Here is a 21,069-nt window from a genome sequence, read left to right as displayed (position 1 = left end):
TGATTCTCGACCACATTCCCCTTGTAGATGGGACCTCTGACTATGCTAAGGCGAGTCAGTCTTCAGAGATCCTATTTAGATGAGGCCAGGTTGAATTGGATGGGCATGAGGCCATAGGATTCCTTGGGAGCAAAGGAGCTTGGACATGGAGGTAGAAGCTAGAAGTCAGTGGCAGCAACAGGAGCAAACCCAAGGAGAGGTGGATTGCCATGGGGCATTGGCTCAGGTGAGCCAAGGGGTCCCCGGGCCCTGGCAAGTCCGCACCAGAGTGCTGCAGGCTGCGGGGAGAAGGCATGGTGGGTTGAGAGCTTGACTCTGGACTTGGAGCCTCCAAAACTCTGAGACAATAAATTCCTGTTGCTTAAGCCAACTGGGGGTGGGGGTTAGGTTTGCAGCAGGCCTAGCAAGCTAAGGCAATACCTTTGGGGGCCTTGATTCTCTCACTGTGAGTCTTTCTTGCTTACATTAAGCTGTCCTTATTCTTTGTAACCAAGAATTCTGACCAAGGAACAGGCTGCTGTGCACGGAACAGCTACTGGTGTTGAGGTGGGGAGGGGGGAATACATATTCCCTATGTCTGCTTGTGTGCACACACATATAAACAAGAAATTTAGAAAAGCCCAGAAGAGTGCATGCCAACGTGTTACTATGGTTATTTATGGGTGGTTGAAATTATAAGTGCCTTAATTTTCTTCTATTTGTTCACCACTAACTTTCCATATTTTCTATTTTGGTTATTACTTCAGCATTTTGTATTGCATTTATTAGAAATTTAAAATCATATCAACAGTAAAAGCAGAAAAGGCATCTGGTGAGATCTAATACCCTTTCATGATAAAAACACTCAACGAACTAGGAATAGAAAGGAACTTCCTCAACATAATACAGAGCATCTATAAAAAATCCACATACTTAATGGTGAAAGATTGAAAGCTTTCCTGCAAAGAGCAAGAAAAAGTCAAGGATATCGGCTCTCACCACTTACATTTAATATGTCGTACTAGGAGTCCTAGCCAAGACAATTAGGGCAGAAAAAGAAATAAAACACACTCAGATTGGAAACAAAGAAGTAAAATTACTGCAAATGATACAATATTATATATAGAAGATCCTAAAGAATCCACAAAAAAGCTATTAGAGCTAGTAATTGAATTCAGTACTTGAAGGATAGAAGATCAATATATAACAATCAGTTGCATTTCTACACTCTAGAAATGAACAATCGAAAAATGAAATTAAATAAACAATTACATTCACTAGAACATCCAAAAGAATAAAATACTTAGGCATAAACTTAACCAAGGAAGGCTTGTACATTGAAAACAAACAACAACAGAAAACACTGTTGAAGGAAATTAAAGAAGCCCTAAATAAATGGAAAGACACACTGTGTCCAAGGACTGGAAGGCTAAATAACTATTGTTATGATGACAATACTTCCAAGAGATTCAATGCCATATGCAATCCTTATCAAAATTCCAACAACCTTATTTTTGTGGTGGTTTGTAAAAAATGTACAAGCCAATCCAAAGAGTCATAAGGAAATTCTAGGGACTCTGAATAGCCAAAACCATCTTGAAAAAGATTAAAGTTGGAGGACTCACAATTCTGCTCTCAAAACTTATAACAAATCTACCATAAACAGTAAGGTATTGGCAAACGAATACAAGTATCGATTGAAGGAATGGAGTCGTGAATCCAGAAATAAAGCCACCCACTGAAGGTCAGCTGATTTTTCACAGGGGTTTCAAAACAACTCAATGGGGAAACAAGTCTTTTTGACAAATGGTGTGGGAACAACTGTATAACCACATGCAAAAAGATGAATTTTTGTCACCGTCTCATACCACGTATAAAAACGATCTCAAAATGGATCAAAGACTTAAACATAAGTGCTAAAACTATAAAACCATTATAAGGAGACATAGGTGTATATTTCAATGACCTTAGATCAGGCAATGCATTCTTAATTATGATACCAAAATGCAAGAAATAACAACAAAAGTATAAATTAGATTTCATCAAAATTAAAAACTTCTTGCAACAAAGGATGCTATTAAGAAATGAAAAAAGACACCCTACAGAATGGGAGAAAATACTTGGAAATCATGTATCTGATAAGGCTCTAGTATCCAGAATATATAGAAAGCTCTTGGAATGCAATAGTAAAAAGACCAACAACCCAGTTTTAAAAAGTAAAGGGATTTGAATAGACATTGTCCAAAGACGGTGCACACAAAGCCAGTGAGCACATGGAAAGATGCTCCGCGTCATGCGTCATTAGAGAAGTGCAAATCCAAACTAAAATGAGAAGCTACATCACACCTCTGAACAGCTATAACAATGATAATACAAACAAAACATGATGAGAAATAGCAAGTTTGCGGGAGGAGGTAGAGAAGTTGGAACTCTAACATAGTGCAGTGCTATGGAACACTGATTGGCAGTTCCTTAAATATTAAACAGAGAGCAATTCTACTCCTAGGGAGGACATGCCCAGGAGAATTGAAAACATGTTCACACATGAATTTGTACAAAAACGCTCATAGCAACATCATTTATAATAGCCAAAATGTCTATCAACTAATGGATAGATAAAATGTGGTATTTTTGTGGAGGTTTACTTAGCCACAGAAAAGGAATGAAGTACTGATGCCTGCTATCATGTGGATAAACTTTGAAAACATTATCCTAAATGAAAGAAGCCAGTTACAAAAGGGCAAGCATTGTAAGAGCCCATTGATATGAAATATCCAGATAGACAAATCCATAGAGACAGAAAGTAGGTCTGTGGTTTCCTAGGGTTGGGAGAAGGGGAATTGAAAGCAACTGCCAACAGGCTCTGGGTTTCTTTTGAGAGTAATGAAAATATTCTGGATTATTAGTGGTGATGGTTGCATAACACTGTGCATATATTAAAGACCACTGAATTGTGCATGTTAGGAAATTTTAAATGGTTAAATTTATTTTGTGAATTTTATCTCAACAAAAATTTTGAAATACTGTGAAGATAAAGCATTTCTTCTGAATTAAAAGAAAAAAATCTCATCAAGCAAAATGCCAAGTAAGTATAAGACCAATTTGTTAGTTTTCCACCAGAAATCAACTGTGGCAGTTAGGTTCAGGTGTCAGCTTGGCCAGGTGAAGGTGCCTACTTCTGTTGCTGTGGACATGAGCCAATGGTACGTGAACCTTATCTGTTGCTGATTATATCTGCAGTCGGCTAGGAGGCGTGCCTGCTGCAATGAATGATGTTTGACTTAATTGGCTGGTGCTTAAATGAGAGAGTGCAACGTAGTACAGCCCAAGCAGCTCAGCAGACCTCATCTCAGCACTCGCAGTTCAGTCCAGGCCTTTGGAGATGTAGGAAGGAATCACCCCAGGGAAAACTGTTATGAACCCAGAGGCCTGGAGAGAAGGCCAGCAGAGACCATCCTGTGCCTTCCCATGTAAGAAAGAACCTCAGATGAAAGTTAGCTGTCTTTCCTCTGATGAACTATATGTTTTTAACTAAATAAATCCCCCCTTTATTAAAAGCCAATCCATTTCTGGTGTGTTGCATTCTGGCAGCTTTGGCAGACTAGAACACCAACGGATGTGGAAATCAACGTTAACATTCACATGTGGGAAATGGTCTAAAACTTCAATCGTAATAAATCACCAAGAGTTGAAGCATTTTCCCACTCACAGTATCATGGAAATAATTTTTTTTCTATTCTGGCAATGTATGAAAGATAAGAGCATTATTTTTTTTTTAATTAAGCATTCACTAACTCCCTTGGTTGAGCATTGAGAAAAATGCAGAGTTCCTGGCCCCACCTGCAGCACTGATCCACTGACCCATTGACCAGTGTCTCTAGGAATGGGGACTAGACATTGTGTTTTTTTGTTTGTTTGTTTGTTTTTTTCTCTTTGGCTTATCTTTTTTAACCATATTTTTTTTAATTTATTTTTTTAAATACAAAAAAACACCAAATAAATGCAAACATTCCTATTTTGATTATTCCGTTCTACATATATAATCAGTAATTCACAATATCATCACAGAGTTGCATATTCATCATCATGATCATTTCTTAGAACATTTGCATCAATTCAGAAAAAGAAATAAAAAGACAACAGAAAAAGAAATAAAAACAGAGAAAAACATAAAATATACATACCATACCCCTTACCCCTCCCTTTCATTGATCACTAGCATTTCAAATATTTTCAAAACATTTCTAACACAGACATTCTGGTGTTTGTCTGTGGGCTAATTTTTGCAAATAGATGCTCTAGTTTGTAGATATAATGGTGCTATTTAAGCATTTCAAGCTCATTAAAAAATAAATAAAATGCAAATTAACGCAATGTTTTCAAATTCACAGGGCATTGACCTCTAAGCCCAGCGTGGAGTTCCTCCTTCAGCATTTGGTTCATTGTCCTCTCAGGCTCCTTCCTGGGACTGTGACCCCACCCGCCCACTGGGAAGGGTGGCAGTCCCATTGCTGGGCAGCTGGGGCATGAGGGGCTGCATTGCCGGCCTCACGATCGGTGGGTGAAATGCTGTTGTCCTTCCCGCCGCTGGGCTCTGTTCTGACTGGTCAACTTGATCTCCTAAGATTGTCTTATGGGTTTCACCAACCAGGCAAGTTTTTCTTTCTTGCTATGCCATGATTTCTTCTAAGGAGAACTGTGCCTCCCCATTTCTTTTGGCAGCTTCATACAACTGTATATAATTTTTTTTGTATGCTGTGTGGTGGGGGTCACATTCCCCCTTTTCCATGGGAGTATTCCATTATTTCAGCACCATTTGTTGAACTATTTTTTGGCGGGGGTGGGGATTACATGGACCAGAAATCTAACCTAGGTTTTCTGCCATGGCAGGTGAGAATTCTACCACTGAACTACCATCACATTCCATACTTCACATTACCCTTTAACTGTTACATTCATCTGCCTGGTATTCAGTCTGATTTTCCTGAGTCTATCCTCTGTTCTCCAAGGTTCTACGACCACTACAATTGGCCATTGGGAGGCAAGCTACAGAAAAGCCAAGTTCCCTTCCCTGTACACCTGAGTTGGGTAAAGGGATGTATACCCATGGTGCCAGTGGCTTCCACAAAAGGGTTGAGGGGGGTGTCCCTGCCCTGTGGCATTCCTACCCTCAGATCCACCTGACAAGTGGTTATGTGCAAGCTTTGAGCAACCCCTTTCCATAGACGCAGGAATGAAGTCCTTTTGAGAGGTGAATCCAAGACCTGAGCCCTCATCTGCCTGACCAGTGTCTACTCCTGGGCTGCACCACTGTGTCTTCCCTTATCCTCACCCATTTTCACACAGCAGCCCACCCATCCACTCTGCCCTGATGGCTCATGCCTGAGCTCTCTTCTACCCCACCCAGCACTCTGGATGGGTTTCCATTGTTGTCAGATGATTAATTTTCTCGTTTCATTTTCCTTTCTAAAATCCTTCTATTGCAACTCCCTTGTTATAGGATGGAGTCACTTCATAATCCCACCTGCCCGACTGAGCCCATTGCATCTCCTAAAACCATGTCCACTCTAGGCCCTGAAGAAAGCATGTTCGTGCTCATCTCCAGCCTCCAGTCCTTTGTGCCCAATGTGCTTCTACACGGAGACCCTTCCTTTCCCTTCTCCCTGGTCCTTTGTCTTCCGGGGTTGGCCCAGGCCGGCCCCCAGGGCACCTCCCTGCCTGGTCCTGTCCACACTAGTGTCCCTTCTCTGATCTCCTGCCTGAGTAAACTTTGGTCTGAAAGATTTACTTACTCTTGGTCTTCTCCTTTGATGTCTTACCTATTCCAGGTGAGAATTTAGTCTTTCCATTGGGTTGCAAGTTCCTGTAGGGCAGAGGCTAATTTGCATGGCCGGCTCCATCCCCACCCTTAGGTTCTGATGTCCTGAAATGCAGCAGCTGATAAATATTTGTTGGGTGAACAAACAATTTGCAGTTGGGTGAAGGCTATAACACTGACCTTGTTACTCACAGGACCAGGTCTGGAGGGCAAAAGAGTAAGTCATAATAAATCAGTCTGCCAGGCTTAGACAAAACTGTAAAACAAAAACATGCACAAAAATAATGTGCTATGCTCCATCTCTCGTTTTGTTTCCCTTTTGTGGTGGGCTGAAGGCTGGCCTCCTACCAATCCCTAGAACCTGTGACTATGTCACCTTACAGAGCAAAGGGACTTTGCAGATGGGGAGTTTGGTAGTTAGATTCAGTTGTCAACTTGGCCAGGTGAAGGCACCTAGTTCTGTTGCTGTGGACATGAGCCAATAGTACTTGAACTTCATCTGTTGCTGATTATATCTGCAGTCGGCTAGGAGTTGTGCCTGCTGCAATGAATGATGTTTGACTTAATTAGCTGGTGCTTAAATGAGAGACTCAACATAGCGCAGCCCAAGCAGCTCAGTATACCTCATTTCAGTACTCGCAGATCAGCCCAGGCCTTTGGAGATGAAGAAAGAAGTCACCCCGGGGAAAGTTGTTGGAACCCAGAGGCCTGGAGAGAAGGCCAGCAGAGATCACCTATGCCTTCCCATATAAGAAAAAACCTCAGTGGAAAGTTAGCTGCCTTTCCTCTGAAGAATTAACTAAATAAATCCCCTTTTATTAAAAGCCAATCCGTCTCTGGTGTGTTGCATTCCAGCAGCTAGCAAACTACAACAGGGAGTTAAGGGACTTGAGGAGGGAGGTTCTCCTGGACAATCTGGATGAACCTGATGATGTCAACACAGGGTCTTTATAAGGAGGTGGAAAGGTCTGAGTAGGTCCGATGGTGGAAGCCAGGGTCAGACTGAGCAGGAAAGAGGCCACACACCAAGGACGCAGGTGGACACTTGGAGCTGGAAAGGCCAGGACCCCCGTGCTCCCCTCAGAGCTTCCGTCAGCACCCAGCCCTGCTGCACCCTTGACTATACCCAGTGAAACTTGTTTTGCACCTCTGACCTCCAGAATGGTAAGAGAGTAAATCTGGGTTGTTTTAAGCCACTTTGTGGTACTTCGTTAGAGCAACTGTGGGAAACAAGTACATTGTAACTCATAATTTCTTTTTCTGGAAATCCACACCTGGAGGCCATCATCTTGGACACGGCTCTCCTTATCTTTTTACATGTGAGGGTGTGGGAGGGGAACATAAGCAAGTAACATACAGAGAACAGCAGGCAGGGAGGGCTCTGGAGCCTTGGATGCCAGTTTCAGCTGCACACCTGCGCGCTGGGCGATGCTCAGCAAATGCTGACCTTTCCTCTGCCACGTGTGAAATTGGGTGGTGTGATCTTCTCCTGCTATCCCACAAAAATTCCTGAAGCTGAATTACGGTAACACTCCAGAAAACACTTTGACACCTATTTAAAAAAAGATTTCTCCAAGATGTTACTGAAAAACGTTGAAGTAACGCTCTTTTAAGGCAAATTCCTTGTCGTTTGAGTCAAAGATCCTCATTTTCCTTTTTTTCAAATTTTCCTGTTTCTGAAATTGGTCTGTCTCATAAAAATAAACTAGTGCAACAAACATAGTACTTTCCCAGCCGGGAGTTGTTATTATTTAAATGGTGTGGTATGCAATTAATGGTGTTGACGAGTTCGGGAATTATGGACCCATTTTGTGACCTCAATGAGTTAGCAAAATAGTTGAAGACACTTTTTCATAGTGACTTTCGACTGGGCAAGTGGGCCCGACACGTGCCGCTGTTGCCTGCTTGCCCAAGTGGGTCTAACATGAAGCGAGGGGTTAAATGACCCTGGGAATTTCATTGTTTCCAGCGTGCCCGGGACCTCCCATTACCTGCCTGGGCTCAGCCACCTTGCCCTCAAGCATCTCACAAATAGCCTGAGCCTTTCCCAGCTCCATTAGCTACTTCAGCCCATCTTGAATTTTATCCTCAGTCACAATTTTCTGTACAGTTTGTTCAAGGGCTTGAATTCATCTCCTAAATAAATTGCTTTGGCTTTTTCTGGAAATACAGATGTTATCAGCCACCGTATAAAATAGCTTAACCTTAAGTACAAGGAGCTTCTGGAAACGGGAACTCTGTGGGAGGCCCCACTTTTCATAGAGGCAGGGTCCCTTTCAGATTTTCCCGTGTGCTTGGATGAAGCGGGATGGGGAGTGGAGGGGGGAGTTGGCCCACTACATAGTCACTCCTAGCTCTTAGGGACCGAAAGCCCCAATGCACTCCAGCAGGGGTGTCTCCCCAGCCTCGGACCTCGGGAGCCCCTGCTCCTGTGTCCTCCCCAGGCCCAGCAGTGTTGTCCCCTGCCTCGCCTCACTCTCCCGGGAAGATGTGGTGACCCCGTCCCTGTGGTGGAGGGCTCCGATGCAGCGTCTTCCCCCTTTTCCATGCTAAAAATGTCCTTGTCTTCCAAATCACTCTATACTCTCGCTCCTAGGAAAACACTCACTTGAAATGTCTCTGACCTGGGGGTTTGCAGGTGGTAAGATCCCCTGTGCCACCTTCTGGTTTCTAGAAGCAGCGTGGCCAGGGTGGAGGATGCCAGCCCTTCAGCTTTAAAATAGAACCCAACCGTGCTCCTACTTCAGAGTTATTGCCAGCATATATCCTAGGACACGAGGCATTAAGTTGGGGTTCTCAGTTAAACAGCCTTGGTTTCAAAACCAAGCTCTGCCCTGATAGCTGGATGATCTGAGGCAAATTTTAAAACTCTCTGATACTTAATATTCTCATCAGTGAAAGACAGGCAATCCTATCTCTCTGGTAGGCTCTTTTGAAGATTGAATTAAAGGAGAGTCTGCACGTGAAGCCTTTGGCACGGTGCCTAAGCACACAAGGCGTGATGGATATTATGATTGTTATTTTATAGATTCCCCAAACCCAAAGTGAGTTATTTTTTAACATCATTTTAAAGATGAAGGAACTGATTTGACACATTCGTTTTTACAGAAGCTTAGAGAAACATTCTCCTCCTCCCCCTCGCCCTCTCCGGAGCCCAGAGAGTGAAATTTCTACGTGTTGAATCTGAGTCCGTCAAGTCTCTAAAGTTCTGACAACAACTTCCCATCGCCTTCGCTTGGGGCTGGGGCCCTTTGTGATCAAAGCCTATTTCTTCTGTTCTTCCTCAGCCACAACCAATGGGTAAACAGGGACGTCCCTCTGAGGCGCTCGCCGTCGCAGGCTGTCTGCGGTTGACCGACTCGCGCGTGGTCCCCAGTTCCCCGGAGAGTTGCGCCCTCCCTCTGGGAACCATCTTCCCCCAGTCGTCTCCCACCTGGATGGCTGCAGCAGCCTCTACAGGTGTGCCCACACCCCTGTCCTGCCTTTCTCACCTGCTCATGCAGAGTCATCTGCTCAAGATGCATCTGACCGAGCCGCCACTCAAACAACCTCCCCCACCGTCTGGGTTCTCAGGGTGCCAGCCAGACCGCTGTGATCTCGAGGGCACTGGGGACTGGCTGGCTCTCACGTGCTCCCCATCACCACCCCAGCCCACGGCCTGGCCACAGCAGGAGCTGACAATTGTCTTTGGAATGGTCTCGGCTCTGCGATGCTCCTAGGCAGGGAGCCGAGGACCAACAGCCTCCCTAGTCTTGGGATGAGTCTCCACCGTTTCCAGAGGGGTAGGGGGTGGGGATTATTCCCTTCCACAAAGGTGCCGAGGGACACAGCCCTGGCAGACCTCAGGCATGCATTCGGACTCAGAAAGGCCTCCTTGAATAGGGCTGGAGTAACAGTGCCAGTGACCTCTGCGGATTCTGGGCCAGCCCAGGTCACACTTTGCCCCAGGAGCTGGCCCCGAGGCCCAGGAATCATCTGGCAAAAGCCTTCCTGGGAAGGCTGAGCTGGTTTACCATGATAACACTTCAGTGTATTCTGGCAGTGGATGACAGTTCTTTAAAATGGAGGCTAAAAGTCACATATGCACACACGCGCACAATCACTTCACAAGGGAGACTCCAGAATCCAAATATCTCTTTCTGATTTGGCATCCAAGAAAAGGAGTTAGGTCCTCACAACATCTTTTTATAAAGCCCCCCAGCATCCTGAGTCTGTGCTGACTGTGCCTTGCCGACCTCAGGGTCGGCCGAGTGTGAGCCTGTGTCGCAGGAAGGAACGTGCAGTCCCACAGGCATTACCTGGATGTTCCCTTCTGCAGATACGGCTCAAGGAGGCAAGCAGGTCACCGTCTGCAAGGCGCACATGTCCGAGGAGGTGAGGGTGAGCCACGTCCTCATGCCTGGGGTCCTGGGCTGGGTGATACTCTGGCTCTGCCTGGGCCTCAGGCACAGCCGTCCAGGCGTGGACCCCTGGGGCGTGGGGTGCATTGTGACATCCTGCAAGGAAGGTGGGCCCGGCAGGAGCACAGGGTGGAGGGAGCAGCCTGCACATGGCAACCTCCGGTCCTTGAGAGCCACTCTGCCCAGCAACTCTTCACGACAAATCAGCTGGTTTATAAAATCAAATTGAACTTGCCAAATAGACCATGTTGTAAAATATACTTAACTTTCTGTCACAGATGTGCTCTGAAGGGAAAAGGAGGGAGAAGTGTCTCTGATGTGCTAATACTTCCAGGGTTTCACTTACTCATTACTGCAGTCAACAGACACCTGTCGAGCTCCTGCCAGGGGCTGGGCACCAGGTCGAGCGGCAGGCACCAGCGGCAGCAGGAGCCTTGGGTGAATAGTTCTGAATGCCATGCCTTCATCTGTTCGCCTGCTATGTATCTCAGTTAAAGAAATGTTTTTTTTTTTTTTTTTTTAAAGAGAGAGAGGGAGGAAGGGAAGGAAAGACAGAGAGAAGGAAGGAAGGATGGAAGGAAGGAAGGGAGGAAGAAATGGAAACATCTTTAAACATTTTCTTGTTTTATTATATTTTGTTTGTTTGTTTGTTTTTTACATGGGCTGGGGCCGGGAATCGAACCGAGGTCCTCCGGCATGGCAGGCAAGCACTCTTGCCCGCTGAGCCACCGCGGCCCGCCCTAAAGAAATGTTTTGCTCAAAAGAGAACCTCCCTAATTTATCAAGTATTCATATATAGAGAGGCAGGGGAGTGAAGCATTGGCATGTCACTTCCCGGGCAGATGGGCTCCCCAGGAGAACACACAAACATCAGGTTTTCAAGGGCAGCCACTCTTGCCTCAGCATGGACCGGAAACTTCCCCAGGGTGGCTAAAGATTGCCCCGCTCAGGCAAGGCACGGCACGGGCAGAAACGGGAGCGGTAGAACCCTACAGCTGGGTCCTTGCTGTAGCAGCCGCCAGGGTGAGAGCCTGGTGCTGTCAGCCCGCAGTTACACAGCAAGTCTCCCAACACCCGCAGCATGCAGACCCTGTGCCCGGTGTCCTGGCTGCCGGAGACTAGCCCCGCTTAGTCCTGGTCATTCCGCAGAGGCCCCCACACACCACGTCGGGCAGGGGAGCCCCTACGATTGCCTACCACCGGGGCATGACCTGCACAAAGGGGGTCACTCCGCTGGTTCCCCTGTGACGTCTGCATCTCCAGGCACCTCTGGTTGTGCCCACGACTTCTCCAAGGTCAAGCGTCCTCAGTTAACCCAGTTTCTGGACCCTGCGCCGCCCCACACCCACCACTTAGCTTTTGTTGGATTTTCCTGTCAATGCAGGATTATTTTAACCGAACAAATGGAGGGTGAAGAACGAAGTTTTCTAGTGGCACACCTGGTGCTCTTGCTGTCCCAAAGGGTTCATTAGTTGAGGGTAATCATACAGATAAGGCCAGCTAGACAACCCTACAGCATCATCTGTAAATTAAGATATTAATATTAATGCACACGGCCATAATGGATGAGGCTTCCAGGGCTGCCATACGAAGTTGCCACAAGCCAGGTGCTTCAAACAACAGAAAAGTACTCTCTTAGAACTCTGGAGGCCAGAAGTCTGAAATCCAGGTGTGGGCAGGGCTGTGCTCCTCCTGAGGCTCCGGCCGGGGTGGGGGTGGGGGTGTCCCTCCTAGCTTCTCCCAGCTGCTGGCACCCCCGGGCACTCCCTGGCCTGTGGCTACATGGCTCAATCTCTGGCTCCATCATCAGGTGACTTTCTCCTGGATGTCTGTGAGTCTTTCCACTGTGTGTCTCGTACACGGACACTTGTCATTGGATTTAGGGTCCATCAGAATAATGCAGGGTGAACTCAACTCGAGATCCTTCATTTACATCTACAAAGACCTATAAAGGTACATCATCTATAGACCTTTACATCTACAAAGACCTTTTCACCTTTAGGGAAATTGCCATTCAATCCTCTATACATAATATATAATGAACGCACACAGCCTATATAGTATATAGGTGTCATTATGCTAAATATCATAGTAAGTAAATAGCATATTAACTATTACACACACCTATACCTCAAAGAGAGGGACACACACATACACATATCACCTACTCTGCTAGTCGTTGAAACAGCAGCTGTTTCTCTCTGAATCTGACCCTGCCTGTTCTCTCCTGTCCTGCCCAGTTGCTCTTCTCTTTACCCACCCCCGTGGGCGTGGCTCCCGCGAATGCTACCTGCTCCTCTCCCTCATTAGGCTTCTGCCCTGCGAGCATCCACCCCTTGACGAGTGTGAGACGCTCCCGAAAGAGCCCCTGCTTCCCGTCCTGCTTTTAAGCCATCCTCATGGTAGCCGGAACGAGATTTTGAAAATGCAAACAAGAACACGCACCTCTCTTCCTGAGAGCCTTCCCATGGCTTTCCCCTGGCTTAGAATAAAATTAAAATCCGGGCCTCTCCCTACCTACTTGATCTCATCTTGTGTCATTTTCTTTCTTGCCCTCAATGCTGAGGCCACACTGAGCTCAGTTCCTGCAACAAAGGTCTTTTTGGTCTCAGGAGTTTTGCACTGGCTTTTCCCTCTGTCTGGAAATCGCTCCTCCCAGTTCCTCCTCCCGCCCTCCATCCCTAATGGTTCTCCTCACCCCCAGCAGATACAGTGGATTTCCACCTACCCACGCCTACCATTGGGTTGCTCTCTGCTTGGCTGCCTTGTCTGCATTTACCTGCTTGGCAACCCCCTACTCATTCTTTAAAACCCAAATCTACTGCAACCCCTCTCTGCCTGACGCAGTGTTTTCTGAGCCGTCACCACGGCTCCCTTGCTGGCTTTGCTGTGCATTTTCACAGTTTCAGTTCCAAGTATTGGTTTGCCTCTCTCACCTGACTGTGAGCTCGGCAGGGGCAGGGGAGTACTTTAATTTAAATTCAAGCAGCACCTGTTCAGTGCCTGCTATGTATCAGATTATACGCCAGGCCCTGGAGCTGCAATGACAAACAGAACAAAGCTTGAGGACCTGAGTTGATTCGAGTGACTTTGCTGATTCTTGCTGGCTTCTGCATGACCATTCTGAGGCGCCGCAGGAGGGAGAGTTTCTGTTCACGGCAAACATCTGAGGTTGACTGAGACCTGTGGGGCAGGAAGGTCTTATGCATTCCTCCGTTTGATAAATGGGTGCACGGGACACAATGCTAAGATGCCTGAGATGCAGCCTCTGCTCCTGTGAAGCATCTATTCTCAGACAAAGGTTGACCGACATTGTATATGTCATATAGGAAAGTGCATCGGGGCGGAGAGAAGATGAGGTCGGGGCTGGGAAAGGAGGATGGCTCGTGAATGCCTGGACAAATGGCCTTTGGGTGAGAAGTACGTGGCGGAAGAGAGGCTGACAAGCTTCTGAGGCAGCAGGGGCTCTAAGGACCCCGTTCCAGTCCCTGGGCTCCAGGCGGGACTTGGCTTGTCTGAGAGCACAGAGGGTCTGACAGGCCAAGGCGTCAGTCAGCAGGGGGTGGGGGCTACTGAGCCCAGGGCCCGGGGAGCCAGTGGGTGTCCACCAGGCTGGCCGCAGCTGCCTACCTTTGGGCACTGCTGAGCCCCTTCCAGACCAGCCGAGGACACTCCAGGAAGAGGGCCCCTGTGGGAAAGGTGAGATAGGCTAAGATTTTAGGAGAATTCTTTTTGATTCTTAATTTTTCCCTTTTTAAAAACACCACTGTTGCTGTACGATAGCTAACGCATTCCATGGCCTGTTTTTCATTCGTCAAAGTCCTGTCATATTAAATGCGCTAATAAAATACATTTTTAGCAGCTAGATATTATTTCTTTTTTTCTCTCTCTTTTTCTTCTTTTTTTATTAATTAAAGAAAAAAAAGAAATTAACACAACATTTAGACATCATTCCATTCTACATATGCAATCAGTAATTCTTAGCATCATCACATAGATGCATGATCATCGTTTCTTAGTACATTTGCATCGGTTTAGAAGAACTAGCAACACAACAGAAAAAGATATAGAATGTTAATAAAGAGAAAAAAATAAAAATAATAATAATAGTAAAAAAAACAAAAGACACAAACAAACAAACAAACAGACAAACAAAAAAAACTATAGCTCAGATGCAGCTTCATTCAGTGTTTTAACATAATTACATTATGTAATTATGACTGTTGCACAGTCTGTATCCCTTCAGCTCCAATTACCCATTATCTTACCCTGTTTCTAACTCCTGCTGGACTCTGTTACACTCCACCAGCTCTGCGCAAAGCCGTGCCTTATGGGGCACCAAAAATAGATAAGGGCACAGCCTGCACATGTGCACCATGTATGCACATGGAACTCTGCTGGATCTTTCATTATAAAAATTCATGCATATTATAATACTGAGAGAACATGTCAAAGTAAAGAGAATAAACTAACTGTTTTGGTTTGCAAAGCTGCCAGAATGCAATATACCACAAATGCAGCGTCTTTTTTTTTTTTTAATTAACGGAAAAAAAGAAATTAACCCAACATTTAGAAATCATACCATTCTACATATGCAATCAGTAATTCTTAACATCATCACATAGATGCATGATCATCGTTTCTTAGTACATTTGCATTGGTTTAGAAGAGCTAGCAACACAACAGAAAAAGATACAGAATGTTAATATAGAGAAAAAAAAAAGTAATAATAATAGTAAAAAAAAAACCTATAGCTCAGATGCAGCTTCATTCAGGGTTTTAACATGATTACTTTACAATTAGGTATTATTGTGCTGTTCATTTTTGAGTTTTTATATCTAATCCTGTTGCACAGTCTGTATCCCTTCAGCTCCAATTACCCATTATCTTACCCTGTTTCTAACTCCTGCTGGACTCTGTTACCAATGACATATTCCAAGTTTATTCTCAAATGTCAGTTCACATCAGTGGGACCATGCAGTATTTGTCCTTTAGTTTTTGGCTAGACTCACTCAGCATAATGTTCTCTAGGTCCATCCATGTTATTACATGCTTCATAAGTCTATCCTGTCTTAAAGCTGCATAATATTCCATCGTATGTATATACTACAGTTTGTTTAGCCACTCGTCTGTTGATGGACATTTTGGCTGTTTCCATCTCTTTGCAATTGTAAATAACGCTGCTATAAACATTGGTGTGCAAATGTCCGTTCGTGTCTTTGCCCTTAAGTCCTTTGAGTAGATACCCAGCAATGGTATTGGTGGGTCGTATGGCAATTCTATATTCACCTTTTTGAGGAACCGCCAAACTGCCTTCCACAGTGGTTGCACCATTTGACATTCCCACCAACAGTGGATAAGTGTGCCTCTTCTCCGCATCCTCTCCAGCACTTGTCATTTTCTGTTTTGTTGATAATGGCCATTCTGGTGGGTGTGAGATGATATCTCATTGTAGTTTTGATTTGCATTTCTCTAATGGCCAGGGACATTGAGCATCTCTTCAGGTGCCTTTTGGCCATTTGTATTTCCTCTTCTGGTAGGTGTCTGTTCAAGTCTTTTTCCCATTTTGTAATTGGGTTGGCTGTCTTTTTGTTGTTGAGTTGAACAATCTCTTTATAAATTCTGGATGCTAGACCTTTATCTGATATGTCATTTCCAAATATTGTCTCCCATTGTGTAGGCTGTCTTTCTACTTTCTTGATGAAGTTCTTTGATACACAAAAGTGTTTAATTTTGAGGAGCTCCCATTTATTTATTTCCTTCTTCAGTGCTCTTGTTTTAGGTTTAAGGTCCATAAAACCGCCTCCAATTGTAAGTTTCATAAGATATCTCCCAACATTTTCCTCTAACTGTTTTATGGTCTTAGACCTAATGTTTAGATCTTTGATCCATTTTGAGTTAACTTTTGTATAGTGTGTGAGATATGGGTCTTCTTTCATTCTTTTGCATATGGATATCCAGTTCTCTAGGCACCATTTATTGAAGAGACTGTTCTGTCCCAGGTGAGTTGGTTTGACTGCCTTATCAAAGATCAAATGTCCATAGATGAGAGGGTCTATATATGAGCACTCTATTCGATTCCATTGGTCGATATATCTATCTTTATGCCAATACCATGCTGTTTTGACCACTGTGGCTTCATAATATGCCTTAAAGTCAGGCAGCGCGAGACCTCCAGCTTCATTTTTTTCCCTCAAGATGTTTTTAGCAATTCGGAGCACCCTACCCTTCCAGGTAAATTTGCTTATTGGTTTTTCTATTTCTGAAAAATAAGTTGTTGGGATTTTGATTGGTATTGCATTGAATCTGTAAATCAATTTAGGTAGGATTGACATCTTAACTATATTTAGTCTTCCAATCCATGAACACGGTATGCCCTTCCATCTCTTTAGGTCTTCTGTGATTTCTTTTAACAGTTTTTGTAGTTTTCTTTATATAGGTTTTTTGTCTCTTTAGTTAAATTTATTCCTAGGTATTTTATTCTTTTAGTTGCAATTGTAAATGGGATTCGTTTCTTGATTTCCCCCTCAGCTTGTTCGTTACTAGTGTATAGAAATGCTACAGATTTTTGAATGTTGATCTTGTAACCTGCTACTTTGCTGTACTCATTTATTAGCTCTAGTAGTTTTGTTGTGGATTTTTCCGGGTTTTCGACATATAGTATCATATCGTCTGCAAACAGTGATAGTTTTACTTCTTCCTTTCCAATTTTGATGCCTTGTATTTCTTTTTCTTGTCTAATTGCTCTGGCTAGAACCTCCAACACAATGTTGAATAATAGTGGTGATAGTGGACATCCTTGTCTTGTTCCTGATCTTAGGGGGAAAGTTTTCAATTTTTCCCCATTGAGGATGATATAAGCTGTGGGTTTTTCATATATTCCCTCTATCATTTTAAGGAAGTTCCCTTGTATTCCTATCTTTTGAAGTGTTTTCAACAGGAAAGGATGTTGAATCTTGTCGAATGCCTTCTCTGCATCAATTGAGATGATCATGTGATTTTTCTGCTTTGATTTGTTGATATGGTGTATTACATTAATTGATTTTCTTATGTTGAACCATCCTTGCATACCTGGGATGAATCTTACTTGGTCATGATGTATAATTTTATGTGTTGTTGGATATGATTTGCTAGAATTTTATTGAGGATTTTTGCATCTGTATTCATTAGAGAGATTGGTCTGTAGTTTTCTTTCTTTGTAATATCTTTGCCTGGTTTTGGTAGGAGGATGATGTTGGCTTCATAGAATGAATTAGGTAGTTTTCCCTCCACTTCGATTTTTTTGAAGAGTTTGAGGAGAGTTGGTACTAGTTCTTTCTGGAATGTTTGATAGAATTCACATGTGAAGCCGTCTGGTCCTGGGCTTTTCTTTTTAGGAAGCTTTTGAATGACTAATTCAATTTCTTTACTTGTGATTGGTTTGTTGAAGTCATCTATTTCTTCTTGAGTCAAAGTTGGTTGCTCATGTCTTTCCAGGAACCCGTCCATTTCATCTAAATTGTTGTATTTATTAGCGTAAAGTTGTTCATAGTATCCTGTTATTACCTCCTTTATTCCTGTGAGGTCAGTAGTTATGTCTCCTCTTCCATTTCTGATCTGATTTATTTGCATCCTCTCTCTTCTTCTTTTTGTCAATCTTGCTAAGGGCCCATCAATCTTATTGATTTTCTCATAGAACCAACTTCTGGTCTTATTGATTTTCTCTATTGTTTTCATGTTTTCAATTTCATTTACTTCTGCTCTAATCTTTGTTATTTCTTTCCTTTTGCTTGCTTTGGGATTAGTTTGCTGTTCTTTCTCCAGTTCTTCCAAGTGAACAATTAATTCCTGCATTTTTGCCTTTTCTTCTTTTCTGATATAGGCATTTAGGGCAATAAATTTCCCTCTTAGCACTGCCTTTGCTGCGTCCCATAAGTTTTGATATGTTGTGTTTTCATTTTCATTCGCCTCGAGATATTTACTAATTTCTCTTGCAATTTCTTCTTTGACCCACTCATTGTTTAAGAGTGTGTTGTTGAGTCTCCATGTATTTTTGAATTTTCTGGCACGTGGCCTATTATTGATTTCCAACTTCATTCCTTTATGATCCGAGAAAGTGTTGTGTATGATTTCAATCTTTTTAAATTTGTTAAGACTTGCTTTGTGACCCAGCATATGGTCTATCTTTGAGAATGATCCATGAGCACTTGAGAAAAAGGTGTATTCTGCTGTTGTGGGATGTAATGTCCTATAAATGTCTGTTAAGTCTAGCTCATTTGTAGTAATATTCAGATTCTCTATTTCTTTATTGATCCTCTGTCTAGATGTTCTGTCCATTGATGAGAGCGGTGAATTGAAGTCTCCAACTATTATGGTATGTGAGTCTATTTCCCTTTTCAGTGCTTGCAGTGTATTCCTCACGTATTTTGGGGCATTCTGATTCGGTGCGTAAATATTTATGATTGTTATGTCTTCTTGTTTAATTGTTCCTTTTATTAGTATATAGTATCCTTCTTTGTCTCTTTTAACTGTTTTACATTTGAAGTCTAATTTGTTGGATATTAGTATAGCCACTCCTGCTCTTTTCTGGTTGTTATTTGCATGAAATATCTTTTCCCAACCTTTCACTTTCAACCTATGTTTATCTTTGGGTCTAAGATGTGTTTCCTGTAGACAGCATATGGAAGGATCCTGTTTTTTAATCCATTCTGCCAGTCTATGTCTTTTGATTGGGGAATTCAGTCCATTAACATTTAGTGTTATTACTGTTTGGATAATATTTTCCTCTACCATTTTGCCTTTTGTATTATATATATCATATCTGACTTTCCTTCTTTCTACACTCTTCTCCATACCTCTCTCTTCTGTCTTTTCGTATCTGACTCTAGTGCTCCCTTTAGTATTTCTTGCAGAGCTGGTCTCTTGGTCACAAATTCTCTCAGTGACTTTTTGTCTGAGAATGTTTTAATTTCTCCCTCATTTTTGAAGGACAATTTTGCTGGATATAGGAGTCTTGGTTGGCAGTTTTTCTCTTTTAGTAATTTAAATATATCATCCCATTGTCTTCTAGCTTCCATGGTTTCTGCTGAGAAAACTACACACAGTCTTATTGGGTTTCCCTTGTATGTGATGGATTGTTTTTCTCTTGCTGCTTTCAAGATCCTCTCTTTCTCTTTGACCTCTGACATTCTAACTAGTAAGTGTCTTGGAGAATGCCTATTTGGGTCTATTCTCTTTGGGGTGCGCTGCACTTCTTGGATCTGTAATTTTAGGTCTTTCATAAGAGTTGGGAAATTTTCAGTGATAATTTCTTCCATTAGTTTTTCTCCTCCTTTTCCCTTCTCTTCTCCTTCTGGGACACCTACAACATGTATATTTGTGCACTTCATATTGTCCTTGAGTTCCCTGATACCCTGTTCAAATTTTTCCATTCTTTTCCCTATAGTTTCTGTTTCTTTTTGGAATTCAGATATTCCATCCTCCAATTCACTAATTCTAGCTTCTGTCTCTTTAAATCTACCATTGTAGGTATCCATTGTTTTTCCAGCTTTTCTACTTTGTCCTTCACTCCCATAAGTTCTGTGATTTTTTTTTTTCAGTTTTTCTATTTCTTCTTTTTGTTCAGCCCACGTCTTCTTCATGTCCTCCCTCAATTTATTGATTTGGTTTTTGAAGAGGTTTTCCATTTCTGTTCATATATTCAGCATTAGTTGTCTCAGCTCCTGTATCTCATTTGAACTATTGGTTTGTTCCTTTGACTGGGCCATATCTTCAATTTTCCGAGCATGATCCATTATTTTCTGCTGGCATCTGGGCATTTAATCAGATTTCCCTGGGTTTGGGACCCAGCAGGTTGAAAGATTTTTCTGTGAAATCTCTGGGCTCTGTTTTTCTTATCCTGCCCAGGATGTGGCGCTCATGGCGCTCATCTGTCTGTGGGTCCCACCAGTAAAAGATGCTGTGGCTCCTTTAACTTTGGAAAACTCTCGCTGTGGGGGAGGGTCATCAGCCGAAGTGGCTTGGGGGAGTGCCAATCCGAATCTCCCAGCCGGCCCGGGGATCTGCACGTGGGGAGGGTCGCTGGCCTCTGCGGCTTGGTGGAGCGCCTGTCCAAATTTCCCAGCCAGCCCGGGGCGCCAAGCGTGGTGAGGGGGCGCCGGCCTCTGCGGCTTGGGGGAGCACCTGTCCAAATTTCCCAGCCGGCCCGGGGCGCCAAGCGTGGCAGGTGGGTGCTGGCCACCGCGGCTTGGGGGAGTGCCTATCCACCGTTCCCAGCTGGACTGGGAAGCCACATGTTTAGAAGGGACCCCAGTTGCCGGTCTCCGCGGCTTGGGGGATCTCCGATCCAATTCTTCCAGCTGGTCTGGGGGGCCGCGCGTGGGGGGTGGCGCCAGCCGCCGCGGCTTGAGGGGATTGACTGTCCAATTCTCCCATCCGGCCCGGGAAGGAGGGAGGGAGGGACTCCGGGCCGCCCCGGCCCGGGGAAGCACGCGCCCCTCGGCGTTCTCACCGCAGCGGATTCTCCCAGCCAGTCAGCCGTTCCAGAATGGGGTACGCTGTCTTCTTGGTCTCTGTCGTGGCTCCGGGAGCTGTTCTGTATCGTTTCTACTTCCCTAGTAGCTGTTCTGGAGGAGGAACTAAGACCCGCGCGTCTTACTATGCCGCCATCTTCTCCGGAAGTCTAGATATTATTTCTTTATATTGACATGCCATAATTCATTTAATCAATTATCAACATTTAATACTTCCTTATAATATTCCACCAATTATAAATTACACTGTGCTTTGCAGCCTTATGAATGACCATTTCCTGTGAATAAATTTCCAGAAGAACTTCAGAAGTTTCAAACATTTTTAGGGATTTTTATCCACATTGACGCATTTTTTTATGGA

The sequence above is a fragment of the Tamandua tetradactyla genome, chromosome 1, assembly GCF_023851605.1.
Source record: "Tamandua tetradactyla isolate mTamTet1 chromosome 1, mTamTet1.pri, whole genome shotgun sequence".
NCBI lineage: Eukaryota > Metazoa > Chordata > Mammalia > Pilosa > Myrmecophagidae > Tamandua > Tamandua tetradactyla.
Note: the sequence above shows the minus strand (reverse complement) of the source record.